Source organism: Zootoca vivipara, chromosome 3, assembly GCF_963506605.1.
Source record: "Zootoca vivipara chromosome 3, rZooViv1.1, whole genome shotgun sequence".
Classification (NCBI taxonomy): Eukaryota; Metazoa; Chordata; class Lepidosauria; order Squamata; family Lacertidae; genus Zootoca; species Zootoca vivipara.
Genome location: NC_083278.1, coordinates 76,378,830 through 76,392,806, shown reverse-complemented (window position 1 = coordinate 76,392,806; position 13,977 = coordinate 76,378,830). Strand labels below are relative to the sequence as shown.

Sequence of the window (13,977 nt, the reverse complement as noted above, 5' to 3'; positions counted from 1 at the left end):
AGGGTTAAATCTTCTATGCACTAAAAGCCAAAGATTTCATACAGATATAAAACTATGCTTTTTCTGGTCCTGAAGTAATCTATGTTTTGCCACAGATATCCATTACTGTTCTTTTCGTGTGAAAACAAATGTATAGTTAGCCATTACGCAAACAGCAATTTCAATCAGCCCAACTTCAAAAGGAGAAAATGATGATGATTAACAAAGACACCAAGAAGGAAAATTAAGATAATTCAACAATAGCAAAGATATGAAAATTCATATTTATGCTAGCAGGATGGAATGCTATATAGAATGATTTAAAAGCTTGTCATGATGCTTACTTCAAAAAACATTTTTGAAAGGGAAATTTTGTTTGTAATACACTGAGTTCACAAATGAGAAAAGCGGCTCAGACTTCCAGCAGACAGGATGATTTTTGGCTGAGAGGTGGGCAATATAAAGTAGACTCTTGACCCTCATCCATCTGGGCTGGTTACATTAAGCCAGAACTGGCTGCCCATGTTTGTGTGATAACTGTGAAGGTTGTGGTGTTTGAACTTTGTGAAAGAAAGACTCACTTGCTTTGGATTTTCAGGTGGAGAGCTATTGCCCTCTTTCAAATTTTTCCCATTTGGTTACAGTTGCTCAGGTTCATAGTCGCATCTCAATCCTCAGGCTTTGTAAGATAAAGCAGACTTTCCGCTCTGCATTATACCCTCATTTAGGAGATAAAAAAGTGGACCTTGTTGATTCTCTTACTCAAATTTAAGCATGCCCCTCCAAAGGAAAAACAAAAAGGGAGCACAGATAAAATTGGGCATATGACCACCCAACTCCCAATCCTATTTTATAATTATTTCAGGTATGTGTTCGGCTCCTTTGGATTAACATTGTGTAGGGATATGACTAGGGCCCTTTCTTTCACCAGTACTCTTATTTTTATTTTTATTAAAATCTGATCAAAGAAATAGCAGGTTTGAACTTTCTGACAGATGGAAAGGCTGGGATTTTATGGAAAACTACAATGGTTCCTAATTTTCTTCTTTCATCCATTTCGTTTTCCTTGTACTTTCTATTTTGTATGTGTTTGTGTGTTTATTTGTATGTATATGTGTGTATATGAAAGAAAGGAGAAATAATGAAGGAAGAGTACACATGAGTAGCCAACAGTTGTGGGAGGTCAGGCAGGTGAAAGATCAGAATGAGCTCAGGCATGCAAGAGAGGTTAAAAAAAATGTAAAAGATTTCTTTGGCTATGTACAAAGCAAGAAGAAGAACAAGCAAATGGGGCAGAGAAATGATATTGGGTGACAGAGAGAAGGCAGAAATGCTCAATACCTACTTTGCCTCTGTCTTCACACAAAAGCAAAGCAGTGTGCAGCCCGGTGATAAAGGAATAAACGATGCAAGGAGGGAGCTGAAGCCCAAGATAGGAAAAGAGGTAGCAAGGGAGCACCTAGCTACTTTAAATGAATTCAAATCTCACGCACCATGAGTTTCTAAAAAAAAAAAAAAGTAATAACATCTCATTTCTTTCTTTCTTTTTTTAATATGAACTAGAAGCAGTGCTATTTTTCCAGAAAAAGAGGTGCTGGAATTCACCATGAATGCATCCCTTGTTCTCTTACAATGGCAATGGCACCCACCTGAGAGGTGCTGGAACTCAGTTCTGGTGAGTTCTGGCTGAAAAACAATCCCAGTTACAAGCTTGGTGGATCAGGGGAATGCTGTGGACATAGTTTATCATGATTTCAGAAATGCTTTTGAGAAAGGTTCCCCATAATATTCTTGTGGAGCAGCTGGTAAAATGTGGATGGGTGAGGTAACTGCTAGGTGAATTTGTAGCTGGTTGACTGGCCGAACCCAAAGAGTGCTCACTAATTATTCCTCATGAACCTGGGGGGAAAGTGACAAGTTGGGTGCTACAGGGTTTTGTCCTGGGTCCATTGTTGTTCAACATCTTTATAATCAACTAGCTGGCCCTGCACGCGTTGCTGTGCGTTAGTCTGTGAAATGGAGGGTAATAGCCCCCCTTCAGATCCCCCTGAGTCTCAGAGTCCCCGAGTCGAGGCGAGATACGGTGGAGAGGGCAGGTTTCATCCCTGTGTCTCCTCCCACCCTGTTCTGACCCATTACGTATCCCTGCCCTCTATTCGCCCCCCCCCCCGCCAGTACTACCTGTACAAAGAATCTAGGGGTCTTCGTAGACCACAAACTTAACATGAGTCAACAGTGTGATGCAGCAGCATAAGAAAGGACTAATACTATTCTAGGTTGCATTAACAGAAGTATAGTGTCCAGATCAAGGGAAAGCATAGTTCCACTCTGTTCCACCTCTGTCAGACCACAGCTAGAGTACTGTGTCCAAGTTCAGAGCACGGCAAGTTAAGAAGGATATTGACACGCTGCGTCGCTGCAATGTGTGCAGAGGAGGGTGACCAAGATGATCAAGGGTCTGGAAAATGAGCCTTATGAGGAACAGTTGAGGGAATTGGGTATGTTTAACCTGGTAAAGAGGAGACTGAGAGGAGATGTGATATCCATCTTCAAATATTTAAAGGACTGCCACATAGAGGATGGAGCAAGCTTGTTTTCTGCTGATGTGGATGCTAGGACCAAATCAACAGCTTCAAATTAAAAGAAAGTAGATTCTGATTAAACACCAGGAAGAACTTGCTGACAGTAAGAGCTGCTCGACAGTGGAACAGACTCCCATGAGAGGTGCTGGATTCTCCTTCCTTGGAAGCTTTTAAGCAGAGGTTAGATGGCCATCAGTGGTGTATGAGCTAGTTGAAATTCATGCATAGAAGTGGGTTGGACTGGATGACCCTCTGGTTCCCTTCCAACTCTACTGTACTCTGAATCTATATACTTTTTAGGTAAAATGTGACCAGGAAAAAACCCTAGCTAGCATTTCCACTGGCTATTCCTGACAGAATACTGACAGCAGATTACATTATCCTGTATAAATCAGTACCCTTCACTGTTGCTAAATGATTCTGTGTATACACCTCAAGATTAGAGACAATATAATTCATGCTCATTTGTTTCTCATTGCTGTAAAGCATTCAGTGATAAAATGCAGTGTCTGGGACTCATCACGTTTCCCCCCTACAGGTCTGAAACATAATTTTAGTTACAGTATAATAAAAGAATATATAAATAAGGAAACGTTGATGTTGATTGCACTGAGCAGGGTCCAGTGTGTATGTAGAGATTGGAGGAAAGAATTTTAGCAGATGAAAAGAACATTCACTCATTTTGGAATGTACTAACTTCCTAAGACAATCAAGTTTTTCTTTTAGCTTTCTTTCAAACCTTTGTTTTGTTTTACTCCTTCCCTTTTCTAATTTTTGACTGCATGGAGTATTTTAAAGGTTACCTGGTTATAACTTTTTTCTTTCTTTCCATTCCCTTTCTTTGTGAAGGTCATGCTGGTTCAGTAAATAAATAAATCCAAAACCAAACACATAAACGTTAAATTAGTTAGATGGGAGTAAATTAAAAGTCTCACAAAACCACCATGGAAAACCTTTCAGCATTTCTCACTTTAATATCAACTTACTAGCCACTAGAAACCAACCTCTAAAAAATGGTACCAAATACAGTACTGAGGGACATTCTCAGCCCACATTTTATACTGATGAGAGTTGGAATTCGCAACATCTGGAAAGTCACAGGTTGCTCATGCCTGGCAAAAGCAGACCAAAGTAGTTAATCAATCCAGAACTTTCAATGATGGTCTCAACTCACTGAGGCTTACAGGTATTAGGTGAAATGGGCTAAACACAAGAGACAAGAGGAATATAACTAGTACCAGTCAGCATAAAAAACTGGGATGGAGGAGGAGGAGGAGAGAGAAACTAGGCATCATATGATACACTCATTTTCTATCCTGAAGGAGAAGAGATTATGTGTATGATTAATCACAACCCATCCTTCTAGATGAAAAAAGACTTTTTGCTCATTTCAGTGATATTAACAAGATCCATCCCATTGCATAGACAACACTGACCATAATAATGAATCCTGTGGAATTCAAAGGGATTTCCAGCATTCAAGGCTGGCTCGCTGAAAAGTACCAGTTGCTTGATAGAGACCCCAATCACAGGGTGTTTTTTTTAAAAAAAACACACAATTGTGTTCAGAGTAAGAAATCTAAAGTTATTGGATATGCTTTCCCAAATATTCAAATGGCAGACAAATGCCTTTAGAAGCAGCCTATGATCTAAATACAGGATGTGCACTTGTATAAAAATATTCTGTTTTTAAAATGCTTCTGCATTCTTTTAGCTGTTTGTCTTGGGTTTCCACCTCTCAAAAGTGTTAATTTTTGTGTTTCAAGATACATGACTGCTTCTCTTCTAATTTTTCAAGTTATTAAGATTACCTAAGAATTACTTAGAGAGCAACATAACACTTTTGATTGAATGCTTTTATGAGATAAGAAAATGTGTGGCAAACACAGTGGTGCCAGGCCTGTGTACTTTCAACTGCACAGGTATGCAGGAGAGTGTATATATTTCAGAGAGCTGCTTACAAGTTAGGTTATAAGGACGCCATGAACACGGTTCTCTGCTTTTATGAAAATAGCTTAATCTAGAAATAGCATTAAAAAATAGCATTAAAAAAGTATACAGACATTCAGTTCTGCAGAGGGAAAGAACCTGAATTGTTCAAAAATTCACAGCCAAGGTCTGCAGGCCTTGACAAAGGTAAATGACGGCTGACAAATTTCTAACCCAAAAAGGAAAACTAAAATAAAATGACTAATTCTTATTTATTATGTACTATCATGGGTCTTTTTCCTTTTCTTTAAAGAGAGATTATATGAACACGAACACTAGCCTTCTCTGCAGATAAGAGACATTCCATCTGCAACATAGACTGTCCTAACATTGCTGCTTCTCTTGCCTGCCATATGCGTGAACTTGTTGCCATATTGATGTGGGGGCAGGTGAACAAATCACTGAAAATGTATTTTCAGCCGAAGTGACTCTTCATGCTCTCTTTCTCCATATTTTGGAAATGTGGTCTACATTTTATTTTAAAATAGTATAAATGGCACAACTATGGCTTGAGGCTTTGACATGCACATTCCAAAAATTAAGCTCGCCATCTGCCTCCAAAGTGTGCTGTGAAGGTGAGGGGGCACAGGGATTGTCTGGATTCTGGAGACAGTCAATGCCTCACTTAGCCGGAGAGTGGTTCTCACTGGTCTAAACAAGGTGGTGGTGGTGGAGCGACTATTAAATTAAATAGTTCTATTAAATTTAGTCATCACTTTTTACCCCCCAAAAAGTCTCAAAATGACATACAAAATACCGTATTTCCTCAAATCTAATGCTCACCTTTTTAAGCCAAATTACGTTGCGAAATTAAGGTATGCATTAGATTCAATGGCACATTTACATTCGCCAGCAAATACTTTTTTTTGTTTTTGTTTCAAGGTTCTGAAAATTGAGGTGAGCATTAGATTCGATGGTGCATTACTCGAGTAAATGCAGTATAGAAGTACCCTAAAATGGCCAATAGCTATAAAACTGAAGTGCTAGTTATTAAAAGTGTTCATCCCCCAGAAATGAACAACAGGAAAAATCTCCTACCCCACTCCAAAAATAAAACATAAAGGCCCAAAATCAAACCACATCATTATTTCAATGTTTGGGGGATGTCCTATTTTTTTGGCTCCAACAAACTGACAATGCCACAGGAGAGCATTCTACAGCTGAAGGGATGCTACTGAAAAGGCACATTCTTTTGTTACCACTCTGCATCATCAAGGCACATGCAGAAGGGCCTCTCATGATCATAAGGCAGGTTTGTATTGGGAGAGAAGGTCCTTGAAGTATTGGAGTCCTGTTCTTTATAGTTTAAAGCTATCACTTTGAATCTAATTGGGCATTCATCTAACAATCATCTTTGGACCCAGAAGTATGAGATTACTAGTGCCTGGTCACAATTTCCCCCTTTTCGGTCTAGGTGCTCAAAAGGATAGTGGTTGGTCAGTGGCAGGCCCTCTTGGAAGAGACTGGTTATCAGTAACCATTCCAGTCTTGCTTTAGGCCCTGTTTTGAAACTGAACCAGCTTTGGTCACCAGGATGGATGACCTTTTTCCAATAGAGAGACATGGGAAGTTGATTCTCCTGGATCTCTCAACTGCTTTTGATACCATTTGACCATGATATCTTACTGAATTGGCTCTGTAGGCTGGGAGTTAGAGGCAGAATGTTATGCTGGTTCTATTCTTACCAGTGGATATGGTTCCGGAGGCTAGCACTGAGGAACTTGTGCTCAACTTCATGACAGCTGATCCATAGAGTCATTCAACGTTCTACCTTGTCCTCACACTATTTAACATCCACATGAAGCTGCTGCGTGAAAGGTCAATGGATATTTGGAGAGGGGTATAATAATAATAATAATAATAATAATAATAATAATAATAATAATAATAATTATTTCCCTAGCCACTCTGGGCAGCTCCCAATCGAGTGTTAAAAACAATACAGCGCTAAATATTAAAAGCTTCTCTAAATAGGGCTGCCTTCAGATGTCTTTTGAAAATAGGATAGCTGCTTACTTCCTTGACATCTGATGGGAGGGTGTTCAACAGGGTGGGCACCACTACCCAGAAGGCCCTCTGTCTGGTTCCCTGTAACCTCACTTCTCGCAATGAGGGAATTGCCAGAAGGCCCTCAGCGCTGGATGATGGGGGTGGAGACGCTCCTTCAGGTATATAGGACTGAGGCCGTTTAGCTCTTCTTGTCTAAGTCAAATGAGGCTTTGCAAGTTTTGAAACATTGTCTAGACACTCTAATGAGCTGGATGAGAGCGAATAAATTGAGATGAAATCCTGATAAGACAGTGACACTGATTCAGTGGCTCTAGAGTCTAGGAATTTGATACTCTACCTGCCCTTTATGGGCTTGCACTCCCTGTAAAGAAGCAGGTTCTTGGTCTGGAGGCACTACTTGACCCAAGTTGGTCAATGGAGGCTCAAGTGTCCCTGGTGGCACAGAGTTCTTTTGGCCAGGTATGGCCATTCCTGAACAGAGACCGATTGGCCACAGTAATCCATGACCTGATAACCTCCTGACTGGATTGCTGTAGTACCCTGTATGTAGGGCTGCCCTTTAAGATTAACGTGTAAACTGGAGCTAGTGCAAAATGCAGTCAATACATTTTCATTCAGAATTCAAGGTACTGGTGATGACTTATGAAGTCCTGAATAACTTGGAACCTTAATACTTGAAGAACAATATTTCCTTGCATAGTCCTGGCCAAGTGTTAAGCTCTGTTAGGGAAGCTCTTCTTAATGTCTGCTGCCAGGAGGTATACACTATGCAGTGACATGAAAATGTGCCAGTGTCCCAAATGTGGAGCTCCATCACTTCTGAAATTTGACTGGTGTCTAATCTTTTAGTACTTAGACACTAGCTTAAACATGGCAAATCATTAAGGCATTTGGAGGTTGTTAATGTTCAGTTAGAATCTGTTTTACAGTTTTATGGCAATCTGTTATGTGAATTTTATCTGCTCCTTTGTTGTTGTTGTTGCAGGTTGTTATTTTAAATTATTTTATTGTTCCCCATCCTGAGATATTTGAATAAAGGGTGGGTTATAATTTTCTTAAGTGTACTTTTTGATACAAGTAGGCTCCTCTTCTATAAATAATACTGCTTCATTTTGCAGAATTATGATGAACACTGACAATATCCATACAGGGGAGATGCTCACAGATGCATTACAACCATTGTAAAGGCAGAGTGAAAAACCAAAGACCATTATGTTTAGATTGGTGAAGGTCATGTAAGAAATTCTTCTTCTTCTTCTTCTTCTTCTTCTTCTTCTTCTTCTTCTTCTTCTTCTTCTTCTTCTTCTTCTTCTTCTTCTTCTTCGTTTGTTTTAATTTTACCCTGCTTTTATACTACTGGGCCCACAAAACTGTTAAAATACTTTTTAAAGATACAGTAGAAAAAGATCAAGGCAATTTTAAAAATGCACTTAAATAGGAGTAATCACAGTACACAGTAACTAGTAGCATTGATATCTAGCCTCTTCTTTTTTGTTATGGGGATATATGATTTGGCAGAGGGGTGAGGGATGACATGGTGCAAGATTCAATCCATGCCCTGTGCATGCTGTTGGGCACATCCCACTCTCATGGTGAGAGGTAATTCTGCATGCATGAAGAAAAGGAAGGAAGAGTTCCATGGGGTACTATGTCATGCCCACTAGTCCATAGCAATAATGTTACAATGATATAGATTTTAATTCAAATGCTATAAAATAGGAGGTATTTTTAGTATAAACATTTCCAATGCAGGCATCTTGAGTAAACAAGCTTATATAAATCCAAAGACATAAGTTACTGATTAAATCAGCCAAAACTTCATACACCTATACAGTTTGTTTATAAAATTTGTGCAAGTTAAATTTTTAGAGAACAAATACATTTTGTTTGAGTCAGTGTGTCGCCTTCTTGTCTGGGGAAAGGGAGGGGGGAAAAATGAGCCCAGTGTTGTAATCCTTTCAGAATAAAATGTTTAAATGCAAACATGATTACCATTGTAGACTGTTTAATCTAGAGAGATTATATTGCAGTTCTATTTTTGAGAGTTTTGTTGATATGACCATACAGAGCCCTTTAGTGCTTATCTTAATTATTTAGATAAGTTTTATTTCAGTTTGGCAAGTGATAAAAACATGGGTGAAGAAAACAGGAGGCCACTCTCAGACTGGCATATACCTTTCTGAAACAAAGTGTCCAGATGAGCACAGTTCTACCAAATCTGCCTGTTAATGGCTTCCTAAGTAAAATAAGATTTAATGCCTTTTCAAAGCGTCTCAGCAGTTCATCTTAAAACAAATTTGATCCAGTACTTTTTGGTGGCAAGGAAGATCTGCCATAAAGACCACCTGCCATTTTGCACAGCAGTGGTGATTGCAGCCTGGCACAGCCGCAGGAGAGTTGGGGGAAGGGTTTCCTGTCCACATGGCCAACTGGTGCTTTCATTGACCAGTCGTGGGGGCCAATGGGATTTCCCCCCAGATCTTATGATGTATATGGTTGTGACTTTTTGATGTTTTGCTTATTGTTTATGACTACATTTCTTATGTTTGTAGTTACTAATTTTTTACATGGTGTAAGCTACCTTGAGCACAGTTTAAACTTTGTAAAGACAGCATACAAATACAATGATTGATTGATGCCCTCAAAGTTGGGAGGCCTCTGGGGCAGCACCCATGAAGCTCAAAGGACTGCCACTGCAGACATACAAGCTGTTTGTAAAGATAACACATGAAACATTATTAAAATATTTTCTAACATACCAGTAGTAGATACTACTAAGGTGAAGCCTATTCTGATTCTCGGTTATTTGCATCAGTTATTCCCCAGATACATGAACTAGTAATGCGAAAAGTGGATCTAGGTGTAAAAAAAGGGAGGGGGACCTTCAACTGCTATTTAAAATTGGGGACAAAATATATATTCCATTGCAAACATTCTTAAGGGCATCGGCAACCCAGCAGTAGAAAATGACTATGGCAAAAGGGGTAGCAATTACACAAAGAAAAGAGGCTGGAGGAGTTGAAAATGATGCCCACAAATATATAAAACGTGAAAGGAGTTGTAAGCATGATATTCATGCTACCATTACGGAACAATTGCCAAATGACACAACTGGCAAGCACCCCATTGTAGTACCATTTATGAGGCAATGCTGAATGCCTACACAGTTCCTGTCATCTGGAGTTTAGGCACGATGCATGACTGAGTCAGCTAATTAAGCTATTTCAATTCTGCTATTACATAGCAATGCTGCTAGCCTACTCCCTGCTACTTTGCACTTTCACTTCCAATTAAGTCTTTTAACATGATTATGTGAACAACAAAGTGGTAACAAGACTACCATATCAAACACCATTCCTTCATAAGTTCAACATGAGCAGAACAATCCAAATAGGAAAAAGGAAGGAAGGAAGGAATGTAGATGAACAGCCATGCTGGGTGTATGGCAGCAGGGCGGAAGGGAGGAGGAAGCCATGTTTTAACTTCCTTCCTTCCCACCCACTTTCTGGTATCCTCCTCTTTTTCACTTTGAATGACCCCCCCCCAAAAAAATTGTTTTCAAAGTGAGGGAAAATACACTCTGTGACTGGCACAAACAGGTCCAGTGCTATCATTAGGCAACTAAGCAGCTGATTAGGGTGCAGACCTTTGAGGGGCAGAGTTTTATATAGATTAGTTTTTGTGATATTTGTTATAAATTTCTGATGTTTTTATTTATTTTTATTTTGTACTTTGAATAATTTTATCATTTCTACAAGACATCTGTTTTTGAACATGAAGATAGCACTTTTGGGGGGCGGGTAGCTTGCCTAGGTTGAAATATAACCTGGCCCTGGGCATATATTTCCACCCATTTCAGGGATGTGTTCAGGGAATGGAAAGTTTCTGGATCTTTCGGAGCCTTCAGCCAAGGTGGCCTGGCACGCCCTCTTCTCTTTTGACATCAACTGATGTCAGAGCCCCGAGATGAGTAAGGCAAGGATCACAGAGTCAGGATGGGCTGTATGAGGTTGAATACCCTCCCTTTTGAGTTGGGAAATCTCCTTCTGCCCTTGGAGGAGGAGGAGATCCAAAACATAATACAGCCCCTGGGGCACCTTCCCAGGGAACATAGGACTGCCGCTTAAGAGCATTAAAATACAATATTTCAGCCCAAAACTAAACAATGAAATTACCATCAAATGTAGGTTGATCTTATACAGAAGTGTTGCTAGAAAATTAACCCCAGTTTTACAACCAGCACATAAATCCATTTTTTCTAGTGTGTTGATTTATTACAATATGAAGAACTACATTGTTTTCCTTTATTATTCCAGAATATTAATTGAGAACAGGCTTAGAACGCCTAGATTTTAATTAGTTCAAATTGTACCACATGATGCCTAAGCAAATTAGAAAAGCAGACTCCTTTCCTAATGAAATAATGCATTGGAGATACTTGTAAACACTAATCATGGCATGTGGGAAATGTCTTGAAACAAATGGTTTGGCTGCATGGGCTTGTCTGTATTTTACTGTTTAATCTGGTCATTCTACATGGAAGCAGACTGTGTTCTGGGACCTTATGATCTTCCCTTTCCATATATGCCAGATTCACTCATCACTCTCATGGGAGCATTTGAATAATAAAACAGCTTTGGGATTAGAGAAACAACATAAGGCATTGTTCCATTTCTACAAAGGTTTTGTCAGGATACTGCTTCTTGGGCATGGTGGAACACAGAGAGGTCTGCCATATTTTGAAGAGCAAAAAGGAGGACACATTAGCCAACTTCTACTTTGGATTGCTATGACGACTTTACGCATGAAAACGAGAATGTGACCTGGAAAAAGAGGGCATATGGCAACCCCGTAACCTGAACCACAATTCCATTATTACATATTACTAAAGTAAGACTAAAGTTTTTCATGAACTAGGAAGTGGTATGATTGACAGAGACAACAGTAATTCATGTGTAAACCATGGCTAGACAGGTTTTTGAAGCATTTCCATGAAGTCAATATACCACAAGCGACAATGGCTCTATCGTACCACTTTTACTTCTCTGAAAAACTTTAATTCATCTCCAGACAAAGTAATTTCAATCTTCCCTATTCTATAATAGATCCCTGTCAAAAAATATTACCAATTCTGATCAAAGCACCAGAGAGTCCACTTACATCAACCAATCTAGAGTGTGGCTTTATACTAAATAATAGAAAATGTATACCTAGAGGAGCTTTACCAATCATTACCAGGTGCATTGTGCTTCATAGCATTGGCTGTTGAAGGTGGAAGCAAAAACATGACTAGGCCTTTTTGTACACCATGTTAGCATTATCAGGAAGAATTGAGAGGGAAATATGGGTTTAAAAATAGTTAAGTTCTTTAAAAAGAAAATGATAGTTTGTTTTTATTCTAAAGCCCTGCACTAATTAGAAATCTTACCAGTTTGCAATTCTCTGGTTCAGAATATAAATTTGTCCAACTTTTAATACTCAGATGAATTACAAATTCTGGGTGATTTCCTCCATTTATTCTTAGGCTCAGAATATGAAACCAGATTCTTCATGTGCTCAGTGTTCAGGTTGACCAAGCTGCTTTAGATGTGCAAAAAAGTTATTGAATGTAAACCCCTTAGTTTAGATCAAGGGTTGTCAACCTGGTCCCTACCACCCACTAGTGGGCATTTCAGGATTCTAGGTGGGAGGTTGGGGGGGGGTTCCTATGGCACAAGTTGAATCCTCCTTCCATCAAGCACTGGTGGGCGGTAAGGAAATTTTACCATCAAGAAATATGCATTAGTGGGTGGTAGGTATAAAAAGGTTGACCACCCCTGGTCTAGATGGACTGCAATTTAAATAGCTTTGCAATACAATATTTCAGCCCAAACTTTCAAGTGCTATGAAACTGCATGGATGACCAAGTTAGGTGTTGTGTATGCTTGCACACAGAAATGAAACTCTCACTGACTGTTGTGAACCACATGACCAGATCACCTGACCAAGAAATCTTTCTGTTTGATGAGTATCTTCTCCGTATTTGAGTGAATTCTTTCTGCTCTCTCTGTGTGTGTGTGTGTGTGTGTGCGCGCACGCGCGCGCTTCCAGGTATGTTTGTTTTGGCCTGGAGCAGTTGGATTCCCAAGTGGTCTTCCACCATGTTAGCTTCCCAATGGGCAACATGATAAGGCACGTGCACACATCACCATAAATATGCATTTGTTAACATTGTGAGCCAGAAAGGAACTCTCAAAAACAGTCAAGTGTTCCCTGAGACGTTCATTAAGGAAATTTGCAAATGCAATTCTCAATCTAGGCAAGGATAATTTCCACACACCTGTTACTAACTTAGGTGTGTGTGTGTGTGTGTGTGTGTAAATAAGATTTATTATAGTGTGTAACATGGTGGATTTTGAATACCGGTAGTAGCTCAGCTTAATTTATTGCTGAGATATGGAAGGTCTTACTATACTTCTTGGATAATAAAGACAACAGTATATGTTGGATTTTAAAAGTCTATGTATATATATATTGCAGTTTTTTTATATTATGATTAGGTAGAAAAAAATAGAGAAGCTATCTCCAATGCAAGGCTAAAACTTCTTTCAATCATAAATTATAATGTCACAAATTTAACCAAAAGAACCCTGCCTGCACTTTTTATTTCTACAAAACAATGGGTGTCAAACCAAAAGGAGCAATAGAGACGCCATAATGATATTGTCCAGATGGAACAGTAATGATAATAGTAACAGTTCACTCAGGAAATATTACTTCTCAAAATATGCATGGTTGGAAAATGCAATAATCTTGATCCTGTCACAGCAGGAATAGCTGAAACAATGACAGAAGCTAACACAGCAATTAATAATATTTTTCCATGCATCTATTATTATTCAAGAGACAATTCTGCTCTGACATCCGCTTCCACATGGAAGAGAGACACCGAGCACAATTTTGTTGTGGAAAGAAGTGAGACATTCGTTATTATTTTATTTGGCAGGGGAGGGGGAGGATTTCAATTGTGTGTGGTTCATTAAAAATAATAATAACATTACCATGTTATTCAGTACTAAAATAATTAATTCATTATGATCAGTACTGCCATGAGCCCTGGGGAGACGTATTAGCAGGGCTGGTCATAGGGGTGGAGAAATGGGGCAATAGTGCAGAACTAGATCATGGGGAGGGGTCCAGTGGCCTAGGAGGTGCTGATCTAGATGATGAAGAGAAGGCAAGCAGGCAGCCAGGAGTGAGCCCCTCCCTGATGGCAAGACGCCATATCTATGTCGCAGTAAGAAACCGGAAGCAAAGGAAAGCGCTGATGTTGGAACACAATAGGAAGACAACAGGGAGGGAGAAAAAATATTCCATGCAGAACGACACTGGATTAATCCCCTTGCAAAATAAATCGTTGGAATATACAAATGCGATT

At 39.3% G+C, this 13,977-nt stretch overlaps 1 protein-coding gene across 1 annotated transcript in view; it reads right to left on the bottom strand.

The window, feature by feature from the left end:
- The window catches only part of FMN2 (formin 2), a 166,637-nt gene that overhangs the window by 61,193 nt on the left and 91,467 nt on the right, over positions 1–13,977 (bottom strand). The window lies entirely within an intron of this gene.